The sequence below is a fragment of the Gossypium hirsutum genome, chromosome D08, assembly GCF_007990345.1.
Source record: "Gossypium hirsutum isolate 1008001.06 chromosome D08, Gossypium_hirsutum_v2.1, whole genome shotgun sequence".
Lineage (NCBI taxonomy): Eukaryota > Viridiplantae > Streptophyta > Magnoliopsida > Malvales > Malvaceae > Gossypium > Gossypium hirsutum.
The window spans coordinates 63897446-63905568 of record NC_053444.1 but is presented as its reverse complement, the minus strand read 5'-3'; positions in this window follow the sequence as shown (position 1 = coordinate 63905568).

Here is an 8123-nt window from a genome sequence, read left to right as displayed (position 1 = left end):
TGCAAAGTCGAAGGGACTGCGTGCGCAAATATCCCATTTGAAGAAAACACGCGGATCCTCTCCCCAGGGTCGAGTCACTACGCGGGTCAAGGCCAAAACGGCGTCATTTTGGCACCTGACCCCTACTTGTAAAACGGCACCGTTTTATTTTCAGTATAAATGTTAAACAAAAACAAAAAAAAAACCAGTTTCATCCCATTTTAAAAATAGAGCTTTTGAGCTCTCTCTCCCTCTCAAATCGGGCCATGGTCCGGCCTAGGTTTCTGGTGCGCCCCCGTCGTAGCACCGCCGTAGGTGGCGGTCGGAGGTGCAAAACCGGGCCTTTTTTGTTCCTTTTTGAAGCTAAACGCCTCTAGGACACGGATCCAAGGTAAAACTTCGAGAAAGATAAGCCCAAGACCTGAAAATGAGGAGAAACCTTTCGTCTCCTCCTCCTCCGGCATGGCGCAGGTAAAGTTGTCTTTTTCTTTTTTGTTACTTACTATTTAGTATAAAAAACAAAAAATAAAAATAAAAATGGACAGAAAAAGAAAAAAAATGCGAATCTAAAAACTTTAAAAATCCTTTTTTTTTGTTTTTATTTCTGATGTTCGTAAAAAAGAAGAGGTCGTTCTTCTTTATAGAAAATTCGGTTTTAACCGAAAGAAAATAAGAAAAAAGAAAATCCCCCTGATTACAATGATTTCGCCCCCCTGATTACATTGAATTTCTTGATTTTATAGCCAAAATGCCTATTTGCTTTTTCTCTGTTTGTTACTGCTTCTCTGCTATTTGGGCTGCCATTGCGTGTTCTTTTTCGTTTTGCAGGTGGGCAGAAAGCAGGTGGCTGAAGTGACCAGGGTCGGTGGCGGTAGCCAGACATGGCAAGGGCGTACGACGCTAGGAGGCTTAGGAGGGCTAGGGTTTGCTGTGAATTTTTTAGTTTGTGGGCTGTTGTTGTTGGGCTTAGGGTTTTTTTTACCATTGGGCCTAATTTGGGTAGTGGGTTTAGTTTGGGTACTAGGCCCGGGTCAAAAATTGGTCTGTACAACCACAATAATTCATTTAATTCAAATCATATCATTTGCAATTTCTATTTAATTCACGTACAATTCAATTTCATTAAGTTCAATACTAATACATATTTATCGTTTAACTTAACGTCCCCTTTTTGCATCATTTTACACTTCAAGCGTGAACCTAGTATTTCATTTCCTTTCCACTCCCGTTTCCTATGTATATCACACAAGATATAAACATTACACTCAACCATAGTCGCAAGCTAGTCTTTTTGAAGACTAACCACATGATAAATCATTTTAATAAAGATTACAAACTTTAAACCTTACCACCCTTTTATGATTACAAGCATATTTCCATCTAGACATTTACCATCTCAATGCAGAATTTTATAAATTTAATGTGGCGTAATCCAGCCACAACTTGGCCAAAGCCTAAGCATACACACCAAATAAACATATAGTATAAGCATTATAAGCATGGATAAGCACCACATTTATTTATGTATCAAACTTATCAACATGAGTTAATTCATAAACCATTTCTGACATTGCTACATACCAAATCATATACCAAGTATACCACATACACATACTATGAAACTTTATTTTCTCACATGAACTTTAACTATAACTAATAATGCACAATTATAAACATCATTTCTTTTCAATCGTTTATCGATTATAATGGAGCATATGGCCAAATATACACAAATCATTCATATGTTCTTTCAATTTTCCTCCTCCTCCTCTCCATTCCACATCCTTAATGTGTATAACACACTTAAACAACATTAACTACAATTTTACTATTCACTCACATGTATATTCAAAGCTGTCTATTTGAGTCAGAGTCACTAAATTATTTTTACCCGGAGCTACAAAACTCCAAATTAAGATCCATAAATTTTCCCCTAAAATAGATTAACATATCTTCTTACCATAAAATTTTCAGAATTTTTGGTTTATCCAAATAGTACAGTTTATTCTTTAAAGTTTCCCCTTGTTTCACTGCTCGACAGTTCTGACCTCTCTTCACTAAAAATTAATTATCTCATTTTACAGAATTCGGATATTGTTTTTGTTTGTTTCTCTTGAAAACATATTCACTGAGGATTATTAAAATATAAAATTTATCCCATAATTATTTTTTTACAAGTTTTGACAATTTTCCAAAGTCAGAATAGGGGATTCCGAACTCATTCTGGCTCTATCTAACTAAACTTCAAATATCTCAAAATATACAACTCTTTTGCTTGCACTATTTCTTTTATGTGAAAATAGACTCATTCAGCTTCAATTTAATATATTATTAAGCCTCTAATTCAATCTACACCATTTTTGGTGATTTTTCAAAGTCACACAACTATTGCTATCTAAACTATTTTATTGCCAAATGTACTCTTTCATAATTTCACTTTTTCACTTTCAATCACAATTCAATTCAAAATTCACTTTTCCATTTCTAAGTCGATATTCAATTCAATTCCACGCATATATTCATTATTCAATTACACTTAGTCAATTTCCCAATGAACACTTCGGGATAATAACAGATACTCGGTAGATTCAGCATATAGCAATCACCTTATTAATCAATGGTGTCCGGAGGAATCAGCACATAGCAACCACCTTGCTAATCAATGATGTTCGGTTCACATAGTAGCCTGCACATAGTACTACACATGTGACCATTACCATCCGATACACGTAATAGCCTGCACATAGTACTACACACGTGACCATCACTTTCACTTTTACATAGTGGCCTACACACAATCCGTGCCACACATGTGATCATTTCTATCACTTCATTCGTATCCCTTTTTATTCCAAAGGTTCAGGATTCAGCACATAGCAACCACCTTATTAATCAATGATGTCCGGTAGAATCAGCACATAACAATCACCTTACTAATCAATGATGTTCGGTTCACATAGTAGCCTGCACATATTACTACACATGTGACCATTACCATCCGATACACGTAGTAGCCTGCACATAGTACTACACACATGATCGAAACTATTCGGCACGCATAGTAGCCTGCACATAGTACTACATATGCAACCTATCATTCCGGTACACGTAGTAGCTTGCACATAGTACTACACACGCGACCAACACTTTCATTTTTACATAGTGGCCTACACACAATTTGTGCCACACATGTGATCATTTCTGTCACTTCATTCGTATCCCTTTTTATTCCAAAGGTTCATTCAGGAATTTTTCACTTTTTCTCACTTTTTCTCACTTTTCTTTTTATCGATCAATTTCAATTTCTTGTCTTTCTTGATTTATAACAATACATTTAACTTATATAACCTTCACACTATTCATTCCAGTCCAAAAATCATACATTGGAAAAATTACATTTTTACCCCTAAAGTATCACAAAATTACGATTTTGCCCCTAGATTCGTAAAATAATTTTTATTCAAATTCCTTACATTTTAGGCATAGCTGAACCATTTTCATAACTATAGTAGTCCACAATACTCATTTATTCACACAGTTGTGACATATTTTATAACTTTTACAAATTAATCCTTTTAGGCATTTTCATCGAAAATTACTTAGTACAAATCATTTATCACACTCCAAACATTCATATTCTTCCATAAAACATAAAAATGCATGCATATAATTCATGGGTAAATTTTTAAACACAAACCCTAGTTCAAAACAATGGTAAAAATAGGTAAATCTTATTACGAGGATTTCAAAAACGTAAAAATCATTAAAAACGGGGATAGAACGGACTTACAATCGAGCTTGGAAGCTTGAAAAACCCTATCCATGGTTTTTCCATGCAATTTTCGGCCTAGGGGTTGAAGATGGACAAAAATTGGCTTTTAAATTTGTTTTTAATTCATTTTAATAACTAAATGACCAAAATGCCCTTAATGAAAAACTCTGGAAACATGCCTAACCATACCCATTTTTGTCCACCAACTTGACCAATGGTCTAATTACCATATAAAGATCTCCAATTTAAAATTTCATAACAATTGGACACCTCTAACATATAGAACTCAACTTTTGCACTTTTTACAATTTAGTCCTTTTGACTAAATTGAGTGGCCAAACATCAAAATTTTCGAACGAAATTTTTACAAAATCTTTTTGTGAAATCATAGACCATAAAAATATAATGAAAATAATTTTTTTCTCATCGAATTTGTGGTCCCGAAACCACTATTTCGACTAGTCCCAAATTCGGGTTGTTACAGATACAATGCACTTGCAGTTATCAAGTGAATAGTAAATAATTTTTTTAAGGATTTATTAATAGGGGCGAGAAAAATTCGATTCGACTCAAAAAGATCGAAAAAATTTGAATTTTGAGTTAAACGAATCGAGTTATTCAAATTAATCGAATTATTTGAGTCAACTCGAATTTCGAGTTTGAATCGAGTTTGGTTTTCAAATTCGAATAACTCAAATAATTTGAATAAACCAAATACCAAAGTATAATATTTTACATTTTTACCCAAACTTTCAAACCTATTTACTTTCCCCCAAAACTTTTTCGCCGCTCCCATCCCACCCCTTCTACCCCAAACCCATTTCCCCCCCCCTCCCAAATTTTTTTTAATATTTCCCCTCAAATTTTACTTCCTCATTTACTTCCCCCCAAAATTTTACTCCCTCAACCCCCAAAACTTTTCATTTTCCTCCTAAACTTTTACTTCTCACCTTTTACCCACAAATCAAAAATTAAAATCATCCAAAAAAATATTCGTGTTAAAATTTTATGTTGGTATCAATTTCACATTTTATCTTTAAGATAACTTTTATTAAAAAATAACATTTTTTACATTTAATATTTTTTTAATTTCGAAATACATAGTGACAAGAATCAAAAGATAATTGAAGTAACTAAGCAAGTAAAGAAGCTAACCCGTATATAAAAGATTAATATATAAATTATGAGGGGATGAAAGTTAATAAAAAATTTGATTATAGTGGATGACAGTGATTATAAGAACCCAAAATTATTATTTAATTTAACTCGAACAAATATATTCGATTCGATTCGATTTAATTCGAATTTCATCTCACTTGACTCGATTCGAGAAAATTTCAAATTGAGTTAGGATGATAAAATAGAATTTGTCAACTCGATTAACTCAAAAATTTTTCATTCGATTCGATTAAACGCTGACCCTTAATATTAAATAACTATCTTTTAACTAAAATTTGTATATATTATTCACCACCAATCAACCCAGCCTCAACTCAATATCATTTTTGTTTCAATTTTCAACATAGATTTTTGGAAGACAAGCTTGAGAGATTATATTTCTTTCAATTTTCAACTTAGAATTTTGGGGTTTTTGTATTTTAAGAATCAAGTTAGCTTTTAGATTTAGTTTTAGAGATAAGCACGTTTGTCCAAGGGTTTTAACTATTCGTTTAAGTTTAAAGACTCATCCGAAATTTAAGAAGATTTAGACAAAAATATTAAACTTAAAAAAAAAAGTTTATTTAAAGTATGAGCTCGGGCTCAAGCATTCAAAGCTTGAGCCTAGCCTGGCCAATTTTCTAAGTTTGTAATATATTACTTTCATATTACTTTCATATATTATGTAATTTATAACACATAAAAATTAAATCTATAAGAATATATAATACTACAATGCAAACATAATAAAAAAAATGTTTAAGTTACATATAAAACTTTAATATATGAAAGATACATAAAATTGTAAAAATATAATAGTATGATGAAATAAAGATAAAAAAATAAAGAACAAAGAAAATGGGAGAGGAAATAGATATTTTATTGAATCAAATAAAAATTCGTCGAATTTAAGTGATTTTGTCATCCCTAATTGTTAAATTTAATAAAGAGAATTAGTTTCATTAATTTTTGTTTGGTTAAAAAATAGAAAGGAAACGATTAATGGTACACACAATAAATTTTTTTAACTCCACAATAAGGTTGAGATTTTGATAGGTGTCGTATTTAAAAAAAAAATACACGTGGTAAAATCTCAAATTTACTTGTGGAATTAAAAAAATTTGTGTGAGTATACCAAATAATTATGATTTTACAATTATAATTTTTTTTAAAATAATCTATATAGAAGATAATAAATTTGAACAAAAAATAATTTTTATTCTATAAATTACTTGGTAAGGAAAAAAATGAAACTTTTGAATTAACATATACTAACTAATTTTCATTCCATTAACTTTTGAACAAAAATAGTAATTTGAAATTATGGTTATGCACTTTTCCACTCAATCATGCATGTTTTTGAGAGTAAAAAATACTTTTTGAAATGTTTGGTTTAAATTTTAAGTGTTCAATATTATTGTCAAAAAAGTGTTTTTAAGAAATAAAATGTCCATGATGTTGTGAAGTAAAAATGTTCAAATTCGTTAATATTATGATATTTTAATAAGAATATAAAAATAATTTATTGAAACTCATTACTAATATTTTAATATATGAAATATAAATTTTAAATACATGTAAGCAAAAGCTAAAAAAATTACTTTTGCTTTTAGGTTCAAAAGCACTTTTGACTTCAAAAACGGTTTATTTATAATTGCTTAAGACTTCAGAAGCACTTTTGACTTCAGAAGCTATATGTTTAGAAATGCTTATATCTCCAAAAAAAAAACTTCAAGTTTAGGATCTAAAAGTATTTTTGGTGTGGAAAGTGTTTTTAAAACCATAAACAATGTTAAACAAAATACTTTTTGGATACTTTTGTGTTTAGGAAAAGCATGTTTAGAGTCAAATGACATTTTAACTTTTATTCATAATCCAATGTAATATTTATATTGGGTATATAATTATTTTCCTATTGAAATTTATTTCAAATATATAGCATTATATATTTAAATTTGTAATAGTTATATTTAAATATTTAAAATATAGTTTATATATTCAAATTAAAATTTACAAATAATTAATATTAATTATTTAAAAAATTTAAAATTTATATTTCATAAATCAAAATATTAATAATGAGTTACGATAAATTATTTTTTAATATTATTCTTTCTAATATATAATAATATTAGCAAATTTGAATATTATTTAAATGTATATTTTTACTTTACAATATTATGTCTAAAATAAACATTTTTATTTCTCAACAATATTTTTTGACAGTAATACTAAATACTATAATTTAAATCAAAATTTTCAAAAATATTTTTCATAACCTACATTTTTTAAAAGCAACCAAAAACTAACCAATAGTTTCCTCTAATTTCTCCTCTCTTTAACATAATTCAAAGGTTACGGATATTAATACTTAATTTTTTCTACTATATTCAAATAAAAATTTTTAATTTATGATTTGATCTTTAAAATATATTTATTTTTATTTCGGTATTTTAATTTTTTTTTTCACTTTAATACCTAAAGTACTCATTTAACAAATGTTAGAAAAAAATGAATAGTTTTAACTAATAAAAAAGTGCCGCCTGACATTCTTTTATAAATATATAATTTTTCTTGATAAAATATATATAAACCATTAACAGTTATAAAAAATAAAAAAATCTAAAAAGTATGTCAATTATAAAAATGGAAAGAAATTATAAAAAAAAGTATATAAATAATCTTAAAAATATATGTGAAATAATATAATATATAAAAATTCAGAAAGTATATAAAATCTGAATACATGTAATAAAAAATTATAATTTTTTTTAAAATGCAATGCAAAGATAAAAAACTATGGCTTCGATTTGTTCTTTTTTTTTTAATTATATTTCGTTTTGCTAATATGAGATTTTGCAATGAGAATCCGACGGCAGCAAACACGACAGCGACTGAAGGTGGCGGTGATGGCGGAGGAGATAACTGAGATTCATGAGGTTTCAAGGAGTTGCTCAGCATCTATCAAGATTTCTTCGATTCCTTTATGCAGCAGTCTCTTTTGATCCTTTCACCACCATCGTCTCAAGCATTACTGCAGCTGGAAACTGAGCAGAAGCTTTAAGCTGGTCTCCAATCGCCGCCGTATTCCGCTGTGCCAAAATCTTCGAAGTGTTTAAACAACCCACCGGTAACGCCGAACTCGTCTACCATCTCGTCCTTATCGAAAGAAGGGGCGAATATTAACGAGCAAAGTACCAAAGCTGGTGATGAA